This window comes from Hyla sarda, chromosome 1, assembly GCF_029499605.1.
Source record: "Hyla sarda isolate aHylSar1 chromosome 1, aHylSar1.hap1, whole genome shotgun sequence".
Lineage (NCBI taxonomy): Eukaryota > Metazoa > Chordata > Amphibia > Anura > Hylidae > Hyla > Hyla sarda.
Genome location: NC_079189.1, coordinates 336,705,822 through 336,719,886, shown reverse-complemented (window position 1 = coordinate 336,719,886; position 14,065 = coordinate 336,705,822). Strand labels below are relative to the sequence as shown.

Genomic DNA, 14,065 nt, shown 5'->3' with positions numbered 1-14,065 from the left:
ATTTCCATCATTTACACTTTCAAAATAACAGAAGACAAAAAAAAGGAGTTTACAAAAGTTTGGGCACCCTGCAGAGGTAATATCTTTTACTGCGCCCTTTGCAAAGCTGAGACCTGCCAGTGTCATGGATTATTCTCAATCATCATCTGGGAAGACCAGGTGATGTCAATCTCAAAGGTTTTAAATGCCCAGACTCATCTGACCTTGCCCCAACAATCAGCACCATGGGTTCTTCTAAGCAGTTGTCTAGAAATCTGAAACTGAAAATAGTTGACGCTCACAAAGCTGGAGAAGGGGTGTGGAAATTTTATAAAAAAAACTACTTGTCCACAGGACAAAAATGGAGCAAAATCTACTTGTCCCTCATGACGATCCACTTGTCCGGGCCAATTTTCGCTTCTATGCTCTCATTTTTTTACTCCTCGCCCTATAATAGCCATAACTACCTTTTTTTAATGACATCTTTTAACTTTTCAATAACATATTCTCTGAACCAAAAAAAAAAAAAATTATATATATATACATACATACATACATACATACACACACACACACACACACACTTAGGGAAGTGAAATTGAAATAGTAAAAGATAATTTTGCAGATTTGGTGTTTTTCTTTTCTGCGCCATTTACCTTCTGGTCAGATAACAGGTTAGTTTTATACTTTAGGCGCCTGATTACAGCAATGCCAGATTTGTATTGTTTACATCATGTTTTACTAATTCTGGACTTTTTCAAATTTTTTTAATTGCCATTTTTTAACCCCTGTAGCTTTATTTTTTTTCTGCATACCAGGCTGTATGAGGGCTCATTTTTTGCGCCACAATCTGTTTTTTGTATCGGTACCATTTTGGTATCGATCTGACTTTTTAATCACTTTTTAACTTTTTTTTCTGGGATATTATAAAAATTGCAAATCTGTGGTTTGGTATTTTTTTTTACATTTACCATACGGGATACATAATGTTATATTTTAATAGGTTGTACAATTATGCACGAAGCGAAACCAAATATGTTTACATGTTTTTATATAGAAAAAGGGTGTGGTTTGAACTTTTAACATGGAAGGGGTTAATGCAGCGGTCTTCAAACTGTGGCCCTCTAGATGTTGCAAAACTACAACTCCCAGCATGCCCGGACAGCCAACGGCTGTCCTGGCTTGCTGGAAATTGTAGTTTTGTAACATCTGTAGGGCCACAGTTTGGAGACCACTGGGTTAGTGTGTCTTTCAAACTTTTATTAAAACTTTTTTTTAAATCATTAGATTCCTCAGATAGATGGATAGAGTTCTATTGAACTCTATTAATTTGTGTGCTCTGTGATCTATTGATAGAGCCTAGTCCAGCCAGGATCTATCAATGACAGAGCGGGACATCAGGAAGCAGAGGTAAGCCCTCCGGCTATCTCTATAGTGGATCGCCCCCAGCGATCGCGCTGCGGAGGGGGCGATCCACCCCACTAGCCCACCAGGGAGCATTCACATGTCCCTTTAGACGCCGCTGTCAAAGGGTCTAAAGGGTTAATAGCCAGCCGCATGCTGGCTATTAGCGGCGGCCCCCGGCTACTGAGAACAGCCAGGGGCTGCAGACTATATATATATATATATTATATATATATACACACTGCAGAGCGCCGCATGCATCTCCCTGTGCAAACGTGCCTCCTCCCCTCAGCGCTCCGAAGCTACAGCTGGTGAGAGTGAAGGCAGAGGACGCAGGTCTGCACGGAGAGCAAGAAGCCACGCCCCCTCATCTCCCCCCGCACGTCTGCAGAGCAGGGGAGAGCAGACAAATGCATAGCTTCTCATCTCCCCTGCTCTGCTTCGGATGACACAGGTTTTTACAGCCGGGGGCTGCAAAGTATGGAGCGGGCAGGAGTCGGCAGCCCGCTCCATACAGATTGCAGAGGTCCGGGCGACTTGTCAGGTCCGGCCCTGCTTGCCCGAAGCCGGGCTAAGGGCCAGACAAATTCACCTGCCCGGCGCCCGGAACTGCTTGTCCCGGGCTTCGGGCGATAGGAATTCCACATCCCTGTAGCAAAACATTTTCAGATGTCAATATCCTCTGTTTGGAATGTAATTAAGAAATGGCAGTCATCAGGAACAGTGGAAGTTAAAGCAAGATCTGGAAGACAAAGAAATATATCAGACAGAACAACTCGCAGGATTTTGAGAAAAACAATTCAAAACCCACGTTTGACTGAACAATACCTCCAGAAAGATCTGGCAGACACTGGAGTTGTGGTACACTATTCTACTATAAAGAGATACTTGTACAAATATGGTCTTCATGGAAGAGTCATCAGACGAAAACCTCTTCTACGTCCTCACCACAAAAATCAGCATTTGAACTTTGCAAATGAACATACAGACAAGCATGATACATTTTGGAAACAAGTTCTGTGAACCGATTAGGTTAACATTGAACTTTTTGGCCGGAATGAGCAAAGGTACGTTTGTAGAAGAAGGGAACAGAATTTTATGAAAAGAACCTCTGTCCAACTGTTAAGCATGGGGGTGGATCAATCATGCTTTGGGGTTGTATTGCAGCCAGTAGCACAGGGAACATTTCACAAGTAGAAGGAAAAATGGATTCAATAACATTTCAGCAAATTTTGGATGCTAACTTGATGCCATCTGTGAAAAAGCTGAAGTTAAAGAGAGGATGGCTTCTACAAATGGATAATGATCCTAAACACACATCGAAATCCACAGGGGATTACATCAAGAGGTGTAAATTGAAGGTTTTGCCATGGCCTTCACAATCTCCTAACCTCAACATAATTGAAAAGCTATGGATAGACCTTGAAAGAGCAGTGTGTGACAGACAGCCCAGAAATCTCAAAGAACTGGAAGACTTTTGTAAGGAAGAATGGGCAAAGATACCTCAAACAAGAATTGCCTGGCTACAAAAAGCGTTTACAAGCTGTGATACTTGCCAAAGGGGGCAGTACAAGATATTAACTCTGCAGGGTGCCCAAACTTTTGCAGATGCGATTTTTTTGTTTTCTGTTATTTTGAAAGTGTTAATGATGGAAATAAAATCTAACTTTTGTTGACATATTATAAGAATATCTAATCTGTAATTTGATGCCTTTTGTAGATTTTTCAATCTTTCCTTGGCTTTTTTATGCACATGAGTACAAACTGTATGCTTATTGTCAAATTTACCTCAAAACAGGATGCAACTGCACACAAAAATAAGTTAGTCCCATTAAGGAAAGGGTGTCACAAAAGAAGAACACACAACTTTAAATAATCTATTAAATACATGAAATGCTATGACTCTTTCAAAAAAAAAAATCTTAAATGGGCACTGTCATTAACTTTTTCTTCTATATCTCTAATATACAGCCATAATTTATTTTTTGTTTCAAATATATTTTATATTTGAAAACCGGCCTCTAGGGGTCTCCCTCCTAGTGGCTGGCTGCAGCCTGCTGTGACGTCACTACTGAATTGAGACCGATTCCGGCTGGGCAATTGGTCCAAATTCAGTCAGCCTGCGCTCGCTCTCTGAGTGTCAGGCACATGAACTGCTAAACAGGGAGGAGGAGACCCCGGAGCAGACTGCCATGCTATTGGCCGCTTATCCGTGCGCACTCCTGACAGGAGCGCAGCATAGATGAGGTGAGGGCGGAAGTCGGCGACCAGCAAGCATCAGTGATGTCGCACCTGCTGGGGAAGTCAGCTTCCTGCAGAGCAAGAGAGACAAGCAGAAGATTAGCCCTTTATAAGGTAGGAATTTTTTTTTAAAAGGCAGGGTGGGGGTTAGGGATAGATTAGCAATAGGTAGGGACAGAAAAAAAATACAGATGGTGGAAGCTACTCTTTAAACCTTTAGCTATGAGGCAGAAACCTAAACTCAGAAGTATTCATCAGGGCTGATGATAAAACTTCACTGTCAACACTAGGGGAATTAACTCAACAGTCAATAGAAAAGAGACTATTTCACTCATTTGCGATCAATTATGACTCTGTTTGCTTTATTGGCTCTGACTATATTAGTACAGGGAGAATAAGGCTCCAAGGTGGTCATTTTGACTTATCAAGCAAGACAAAGCTGGGAGTGGTGAAGATTCCTAGAAGACTTGTAGAGAAATCCTTCAGAGCATGATGATAGAAACACACAATAATGGACATCATTGATTCTTTGGACCCAATGGTGAGAGTTTATCATTGGATTTGGAAATCTTTTTTTCATGTGAAAAATCACTAGTTGCTACCCCTAAGGGGCAGGCTTATGAGTTATGGGTAAGAGGGGTCATATTTATTCCCCCCACAATTAACCAATTACATTATTCTGTACGCTCCATCTGAGCCCGGTCTGTAAAATTTGCTGGGTACAGCTTTCATTTTGTAAGACAAAACCATGGTTATTGAATGGAAAATAAGAGATCTGCCACTCTGAAACTTCTGTTTGTAATATCATAGAAAATCCCTTGTAACATTCTGCAAGCCAAAAAAAAAAAAGCGCTATTCAGAAACCTAATTTATAGTTGGCTGTTTTCATGTCAAATAAATGCCTGCCACCTATCACCAGTTCTTGAATGAAATATTGCACACACCTTGCAGGTTTCGGAGTCTACACAAAGCTGGTCACCCTTCTAATAATGATTTTGCAGCTACAGCACTCATCCATTTCCAAGCCTGACAGGCTCCACTGTCCCATCATTACAGTAGCCTTGTATTATTGAGATTTATCAGCTTGGCTGTGAGCATAGGGGATTGTTTCAGAGGTGGAATGCCTTGTTTCCATTAAAGGGGTTATCCGGTGAAAACTTGGTTATCCGGTGAAAACTTTTTTTTTAAGCTACATGTTCAGGCTTGGTGGTAATATAAAAATAAATAAAAAATGAAAAAAATCTTACACATACCACCCCCCCCTCCCCCCCCCCCCCCTCACTTGCAATATCAGTTAGTCCCATCTGCAGTTAGTCCCATTCTATTAAAAAATCCTCATAGCAAACCTATCAGTTCCTGACATGGACAGAGGTCTCAGTAGAGAGCACTGTGGTCTGAAAACAACAACTCCACTTCCTCTGTAATATACAGCAGCTGAAAAGTTCTGGAAGAATTAACCTCTTGGGCTTACTTGTGCACCCTGAGTATTTCTGGTCCCCGCCGCTCACCGGGATCAGACAGAGATGCCTGCTGAAATCATTCAGCAGGCATCCCGTGAACAACAAAACCATAACTGGAGGCACACTGGTTGCGAAACACTGAGTTAAAGGGGTACTCCACTGGAAAACATTTTTTTTTATTCAACTGGTGCCAGTTAGTTAAACAGATTTGTAAATTACTTCTATTAAAAATTTGTAATCCTTCCAGTACTTATCAGCTGCTGTTATGATTCACAGGAAGTTCCTTTCTTTTTGAATTTCCTTTCTTCTTGCTGACACCTCTGTCCATTTTAGGGGCTGTCCAGAGTAGGAGCAAATTCCCATAGAAAACCTCTCCTGCTCTGGACAGTTCCTAAAATGGACAGAGGTGTCAGCAGAGAGCACTGTGGTGAGGAAGAAATAAAAATTCAAAACGAAAAGAATTTCCTCTGTAGCATACAGCAGATAATAAGTACTGGAAGGATTAAGATTTTTTAATATAATAAAATAATTTGCAAATCTGTTTAACTTTCTGGCACAAGTTGATTTAAAAATTTTTTTTTCCCCAGTGGAGTACCCCTTTAAGTAACAACTTGCAGAGTTTTGCAACCAGTGTGCCTCCAGTTGTTGCATAACTACAACTCCCAGCATGTACGGTCTATCAGTACATGTGCATGCACAGACAGCCAAAGGATACGCTGGGAGTTGTAGTTTTGCAACAGCTGGATGTTTGCCAGGGTACGTTTTACAGGGTACATTCACACGGGGGGGTTTACAGTGAGTCTCTCACTGCAATTTTGAGATGCAGCAAATTTTCCGCTGCAGCTCAAACTCCTAGCGGGAAACTCGCTGTGAACCCCAGCCTGTGTGAGTGTACCCTAAAAACACTACACTACACAAAATAAAAAGTAAAAACACAACATATACACATACCCCTACACCCCGAATACAAAAAAAAATAAAAAAAACACTTCTGGTACGGCATGGTTTTCAAAACAGTGTCACCTGCTGTTGCAAAACAACAACTCCCAGTATTGACAAACCGCCATTGACTGTCCAGGCATGCTGGGAGTTTTGCCACAGCTGGAGTCACCCGGTTTGGGAAACACTGCCGTAGGGTAATTTTAGTGGAGGAGGCAAGTGTAATTCTTGCATCCGGGTCTGTTCCTATGCAGATCCCTAACTTATACCTCAAATGCGCATGGTGCGCTCTCACTTTGGAGCCCAGTTGAATTTCAAGGGTATTTCCGTATTTGGGAGAAATTGCCTAACAAATTTTGGTGGATTTTTTTTCTCCTTTTACCCCTTATGAAAAGGTAAAGTTGGGGTCTACACCAGCATGTTATTGTAAAAAAAAACATGCTGGTGTTGCCCCATGAAAAGGAAAAAAAAAGGACCCCCAAAATTTCTAACGCAATTTCTTCTGAGTACGAGAATACCCATTATGTGGGCGTTAAATGCTCTGCGGGTACACAACAAGGATCAGGAGTGAGAGCGCACCATGTACATTTGAGGCCTAAATTGGTGATTTGCACAGGGGTGGATGATTTTACAGCGGTTCTGTCATAAATGCAAAAAAATAAATACCCAAGTGTGACACCATTTTGGAAACTACACCCCTCACGGAACATAACAAGGGGTATAGTGCGCCTTAACACCCCACAGGTGTTTGATGTAATAAGGGGTACAGTGAGCATTTACACCCCACAGTTGTCTGACAGATTTTTGGAACAGTGGTCAGTGAAAATGAAAAAATTTAATTTTTCATTTGCACAGCCCACTGTTCCAAATATCTGTCAAACGCCAGTGGGGTGTAAATGCTCACTGTACCCCTTATTACATCAGAGGGTTACCATGTGTGTGTGAGGGGAGGGTCCACTGTTCTGGCACCGTGGGGGCTTTGTAAATGCACATGGCCCCCAGACTTCCATTCCAAACAAATTCTCTCTCCAAAAGCCCAATGGCACTCCTTCTCTTCTGAGCATTGTAGTGCACCAGCAGAACACTTGACATCCACACATGGGGTATTTCCATACTCAGAAATGGGGTTACAAATTAAGGGGGTTGTTTTCTCCTATTACCGCTTGTAAAAATGTAAAATTTTGGGAAAAACAAGCAATTTAGTGAAAAAAATTATTATTTTTATTTACACATCCGACTAACGAAAAGTTATCAAACACCTGAGGGGTGTTAAGGCTCACTGTACCCCTTGTTACGTTCCTTGAGGGGTGTAGTTTCCAAAATAGTATGCCATTTTTTTTTTTTTTGCTGTTCTGGCACCATATGGGCTTCCTAAATGCGACATGCCCCCTAAAACCATTTCAGAAAAATTCAATCTACAAAATCCCAATGTCACTCCTTCCCTTCTAAACCCTCTACTGCACCCTCAGAACACTTTACATCCACATGAGGCATTTTCTTACTCGAGAGAAATTAGGTACAAATATTAATGGTGATTTCTCTTCTTTTACCCCATGTAAAAAAAAATGGCTCTACAAGAACATGCGAGTAAAAAATGAAGATTTTGAATTTCCTCCTTCACTTTGCTGCTATTCCTGTGAAACATCTAAAGGGTTAAACTTTCTGAATGTCATTTTGAATACTTTGAGGGGTGCAGTTTCTATAATGGGGTAAAATCCACTTCAAACTTCAAGGGGTAGTCCAGTGCTGATAAGTTTCAGATCGCGGGGGGGTTTACCGCAGGGGCCCCCCGCGATCTTCTGTACGGGACCCTGGCATGCTGGGCAGATAGCAGGGTTTCGACCACCGCACAAAGCGGCGGCTGACACGCCCCCTCAATACATCGCTATGGCAGAGCCGGAGATTGCCGGAGTTGTATTGAGGGGGCGTGTCAGCCGCCGCTTCATGCGGTGGTCAACACACCCCTTTCCCGGGTGCCGGGGCCCTGTACAGGAGATTGCAGGGGGCCCCAGCAATTTTTCAACATTGGATATCTCCTTTAACTGGTCCCTGAAAAATTCAGATTTAGAATTTTTCGTGAAAATGTTGAAAATTGCTGCTACACTTATGTCTTCAAAAAGGTAAAAACATGTCAACTTTATGATGCCAACATAAAGTAGACATATTATATTTGTGAATCAATATATCATTTATTTAGAATGTCCATTTTACTTACAAGCAGAAAGTTTCAAAGTTAGAAAAATGCTAAATTTTCATGAAATTTTTAAATTTTTCACCAAGAAAGGATGCAAGTAACAAACATTTTTTACCACTATGTTAAAGTACAATATGTCACAAAAAAAAAAAAAAATCTCGGAATGAGAATAAAAAGGTAAAAGCATCTTAGAGTTTTTTTTATTTGTTTTATTGGAACAGTAAAAAACGACCAGTTTACAGTAGGGAGAGCATCAATACAAAGGTATTAAATACAGAGAAAATACAGTATATATCTCACTCATTGACGTATATAAGGTAATCGACACAAGTGTATACTCGGAAAAAAATATATAGGATAATCCGGCTTCAACATATAAAAACAGAACAAAAAACATAACTATTCAGTCCTGCAAATGTGCAAAACATCTCCGTCTTACCCAACCAGTCAAAAACAGATTACCGTACATAGGATACCGGATACCTGTGTCAAGGCTACCTGTACAATAAAGGGATAGAGAAAAAGTCTGGGGGGGGGGGGGGGGGGGTACATAGAAACAGGCGGAAGACAAAGGAACTTACAATTACTGTATCAAGGAGTGTAAGCGGGTGCACACTGTGTGAGAGGAGAGGAGCACCAGTCACCCCACACCTTGTAGAGCTTATCAGGACATTTTCTATTCTTATAGACAATATGCAGAAACTAGTTTCTTCCATTTGGAACATGTGCGAGGTCTAGGATCCATCCAAAGGAGGGGCACCACTTTACATGCTAGAAACAGAGACTCCCGGAGAAATATTCAGACGTGATGTGGCCACACCTCCTCATCCAGGATACCAAATAGACAAAGAAGAGGGTCTCTAGGGGGTGTAGGTTATACAAAAGCAGATAAAAGCTGAAGGACCTCCGTCCAAAACTGCACCACATAAGCGCAGTCCCCGATGAAATGCCAAAAGTCTGCCCTAGGCACATGACAACGATGACATGCTGCTGAGCCAGAATGACCCATAGGCAACAGCCTAACAGGAGTAATATTGCTGTAATGGATAATATATAATTGAATCAATTTATTGTTGGCCGCTGGAGAAACCAAGGTGTGAGACGTCTGAACCTCCTCCCACTGTTCAGTGGACATCTCAGGTATATGATCTCTCCAGCGCTGTTCAGCTGGTATAGGGCGAGCGGTGATCTTCGCCTGGATGAGGTGTGTGTAGAGCGCAGAGATCAGGCCCCTAGGATCCAGAGATTTCAAGACTCCTATCAAGGGGTAATCAGAAATCGGGGGACTTCCCACTGGGATCTGTTCCTAAAGAGCATGATGCAATTGCAAATATTTGTAGAAAGAGTTTCTAAGCACAGTATAAGAATCTTGCAGCTGGGCGAAGGACATCAATATCCCTTCAGTGTAGAGATCAGACAAAGAAACAATGCCCAACCCACTCCAGAAGCCAGAATCTTGTGACCCTAGCAACTGAGGTAGGTGGGGGTTATACCACAGTGGCAGGTCAGATGGCACATCTAAAGGCATGTATTACTTTAGCCACCCTCCAAACCAGTATTGCAATTTTGTGTAGGGGGAGACCCGAGAAAACTCCAAACCTATCCATCAAGTTAAAGTTAGTAACATATGGTAAAACAATCCTGGGCCTTGACATGAATAAAACCATATCGCCAGAATACAGACCTATACGGCCATCTCCTCCACCCAGACACATGTCCTCATATGTAAAATCTTGCCTTATGAGGAGCGCCAGAGGCTCCACCGCCACCGCAAACAATAGTGGCGACAGTGGGCACCCCTATAAGGGAAATGGAAGGGAGCAAATACTGTTAACCATGACCTGTGCCATGGGAGTTTGTACAGAATAGATACCCATTTCCAAAAAATAGGGCCAAAGCCAAATCTACTAAGCACCTCCTGCAGATAGTCCCACTCAATGGAGTCGAAAGCCTTGGCCGCGTCTAGCGTCGCAAAAGCCCAATCCCCCCCCCGTAGTACAGTACCCACCTGGACAGCAACCTAAACCCTCCTGATGTTGTCAGAGGTAGATTTGCCAGGCATAAAGCCTGACTGATCAGGGTGTATAATTGTAAGAATGACTTGGTTCAGTCTATTAGCCAGTACTTTAGTAAGAATTTTGTAGTCAAGGTTCAACAAGGATATGAGTCCATAGGATCCTGGTCTGGTTTTAAAATAACCACTATAGTAGCCTCATATAGAGAGGGGGAAGGGCACCTGAATGGAAGGCCAAGGTCATTCAGAATGGGGAGAAGGAGCTCAGAATAAAGAAGGTATACCTCAACCGGGAGACCATCAGGTCTCGGCGCCTTACCTGTAGGCATATCTTTGATAGCTTGCTGTAATTCCAAAATGAGTATCAGAGAGGGTGGGGAACTGGATGCCATCCAGATAGGCCTGCAGCAGCAAAAGATCATATAGTACTTTAGAACTATATAAATCCATATAAAATGAGGGAAAACTGCCTAGAAATCACTTTATTTTCAATAAGGGTCGACCCATCCCAGGCTGAGTTTCAAAATAACGGAGGAGGAAGAATTTTGGCAGACCAAATGAGCTAAAAATGTACTAGATTGGTTACCATGCTCAAAATAGTGTTGTTTATTGAAGAACAACTTTCTATTCATTTTCTCATTCAAATGTATCATATTATTGGCGGCCTGCTGAGAGCCAAGCCACTTTACGAGCCTCCGATGGGTCTCCCACATACAATGCATCCAAGTCAGAGCACTTGGCTTCTAACTCAGCCTCTCTACGGGAGCCCTAAGTGGGAAAGAAAAGGAGGGCCAGAAAAGAGAAGAAATTAATATTTACCTGTTCAGGATGCCGGGCATATGCATACACCCTGCATCCCGAGTCCTTAAGGGCGTGGGGCGTATGCATACGCCTGTGGGAATTAGCCGGTTGGGGATCGGATCGGGATGCCTGCTGAAATCATTCAGCAGGCACCCAGCACATCGCCCAGGGAGGTCCTGAATAACCCCCCCCCTCCATGTCGGCGATCACAGAAAATCGCACGTCAATTCAGACATGCGATTTTCTGCTATTCCGGGCTGATCGGGTCTCTGGTGACCCGATCACCCGGAAAATAGCGATGATCGGAGCTGTCAGGGACAGCCCCGATCATCTTGAGGGCTAAGAGTGAGGTTGCAGAGCTGTGATCTCCTCCTATCCCCTGCCATTGGTCAGAACTGATTCTGACCAATGGCAGAGCAGGACAGTGGGTTGCCATGGCAACCCCCCGTTCTGCCCTCCCCTGGATGTCGAGGGGATCGTGGGAAGAAGATGGAGGCCGGTACCTGCAGGAGAAGATGCCTGGAGATCCCCGATCGTCGCTGGAGACTGCTGGATCCTGGGTCAGGTAGGGAAACTACAGTGGGGGGGGGGGGGATTGGGGGGAATCGAAAGTGAAAGTAAAGTGATCTTTACTGTGGCAACCACTAGGAATGCCAAACTACAACTCTCAGCATGCCTGGACTGCCCAGGCATGCTGGGAGTTGTAGTTCTGTAACATCTGTCCCTTCAAATTTAGCAATTTTCATGATTTTTTTGAAAATTGCTGCTCTACTTTGAAGCCTCTAATTTTTTCAAAAAGCAAAAATATGTCCATTTTATGATGCCAACATAAAGTGGACATATTGTATTTGTGAATAAAATGTATTGTGAATATCCATTTTCCTTACAAGTAGAGAGCTTCAAATTTAGAAAAATGCGACATTTTCAAAATTTTCATGAAATTTTGGGATTTTTCACCAAAAAAGGATGCAAGTAACGCCGAAAATTTACCACCAAAATAAAGTAGAATATGTCACGAAAAAACAATCTCAGAATCAGAAAATTCGGTAAAAGCATTTTCGCGTTATTAATTCGTAAAGCGACGGTGGTCAGAATTGCAAAAAAGGGCTCAGTCCTTAAGGTGAAAAAGGGCTGCGTCATTAAGGGGTTAAGGAGATCAGCAAGAGAGAGGGGTGGAAGAGAGAGAAACAAAGGCAGAGTAAGGAGGCATGTTGAGCAACAATAATAAAACCTCTGAAGACATGTCTAAGGCACAATTCGGGAGCTTGAGGAGCAGTCCATGCAACAGATCCTAAAACCATGGAGCAACCCTGGGCAGGCAGTCAGTCAGTGCCTAGTTAGGCACGGCCTTCCAAGGGATGGAGGGAAGGGTACAAACAGGAGAGCAGCAACAAGAGCAGGCTCCAGGGTCTCATGGCAGGGGGAGGGAACAGGGAAGGGAGCCATCTCCTAAAGCTGGGAAAAATTCAGGGCAGTCGCAAACATGAAGGAACTCACGGAGGCACATCTGAGTCCCCAAACCAACGGAGTATCTTGGATAGGTATACCATCCATCCATGTAGAGACCAACACCGCATTCCAAGGAATGGAGGGAAGGGGATGAACAGGGCAGCAGTGGCAGGTTCGGGATGCAGGGCCACAGGGTGAGGGAAGTGAAAGGGGAAGGGAGCTCTATTCAGCAGATTAGGGGGTCATGGAGAAGGATAGTCTCAAACTTTAAAAAATTCACGGCACCATGTCTGCAGCAGTGCAGGGTAGAACGACCGACCCCTCAGCTCCGACCCATGTAGAAAGAGTAAAGTGCAGGTCTCGGAAAACAGCTAATCTCCAGCAGGATCCACGATCAGTAAGTTGCCTCTCCGGTGGCAGGACAGCCACTTATCCGCCTCCTGTGGGGACGTGAAGAACACCGCAAAGTCTCCATCTACGATCCACACACGGGCAGGATAGGCCATAAAATACAGGATGCCTTTAGCTTTCATCCGTCCCTTCACTGCAGAAAAGGTGGCCCGTCTGCGCTAAAGATCAGAGGAGAAGGCAGGGAAGATGGACACCCTTGCACTCGCATCAAAAGGGGAGATCCGGGAGCCTCTGAGCTGCCCGCAGTGCCACATCTCTGTTGTTGCAATTCAGGAGCCGGGCGAGAAACAGCCTTGGTGGAGCTTTGCGTCATAGCGGGGTCGGGCCCAGCACCTAGCAACGGCTGGGACCCGTAGCTAATAAGTGTACGGCATTGATTGCGGTGCCGCGTGCTATTAACCCTTTAGACGCGGCGTTCAAAGTTGATAGCCATGTCTAAAGTGAAACTAAACTGCTGCCAGTTAGCTCAGGGGGCTGTTCGGGATCGCTGCAGCAAAATCCCGGCATCCCGAACAGCTGTAGGACACAAGGAGGGTCCCCTTACCTGTCTCCTGGTGTCGGATCGCCGAATGACTGCTCAGTGCCTGAGATCCAGGCATGAGCAGTAAAGCGGCAGAATCACTGATCTATGTTATCCTATAAGATCAGTGTGTGCAGTGTTATAGCCGCCTATGGGAGCTATAACACTGCAAAAAAAAAAAAAGGGGAAAAAACAAACATCATTTAACCCCCTTCCCTAATAAAAATTTGAATAACCCCCCATTTTCCCATAAAAAAAGTGTAAATAAAAATAAACATGCGATATCGCTGCGTGCGTAAATGTCCGAATTATAAAAATATATCATTAATTAAACCGCACAGTCAATGGCGTACGTGCAAAAAAATTCCAAAGTCCAAAATAGCATATTTTTGGTCATTTTTTAAATCATGAAAAAATGAATAAAAAGCGATCCAAAAGCTGATCAATACAAAAATGGTACCACTAAAAACTTCAGATCACGGAGCAAAATTTTAGTCCTCATACAGAAAAAGTTATAGGGGTCAGAAGATGACAAATTAAAATTTATACATTTTCCTGCATGTAGTTATGATTTTTTTTCCAGAAGTACGACAAAATCAAACCTATATAAGTAGAGTATCATTTTAATCGTATGGACCTACAGAATAAAGAGA

At 43.2% G+C, this 14,065-nt stretch overlaps 1 protein-coding gene across 1 annotated transcript in view; it reads right to left on the bottom strand.

Moving 5' to 3' along the window:
* The window catches only part of SLC44A1 (solute carrier family 44 member 1), a 158,734-nt gene that overhangs the window by 125,098 nt on the left and 19,571 nt on the right, over positions 1-14,065 (bottom strand). The window lies entirely within an intron of this gene.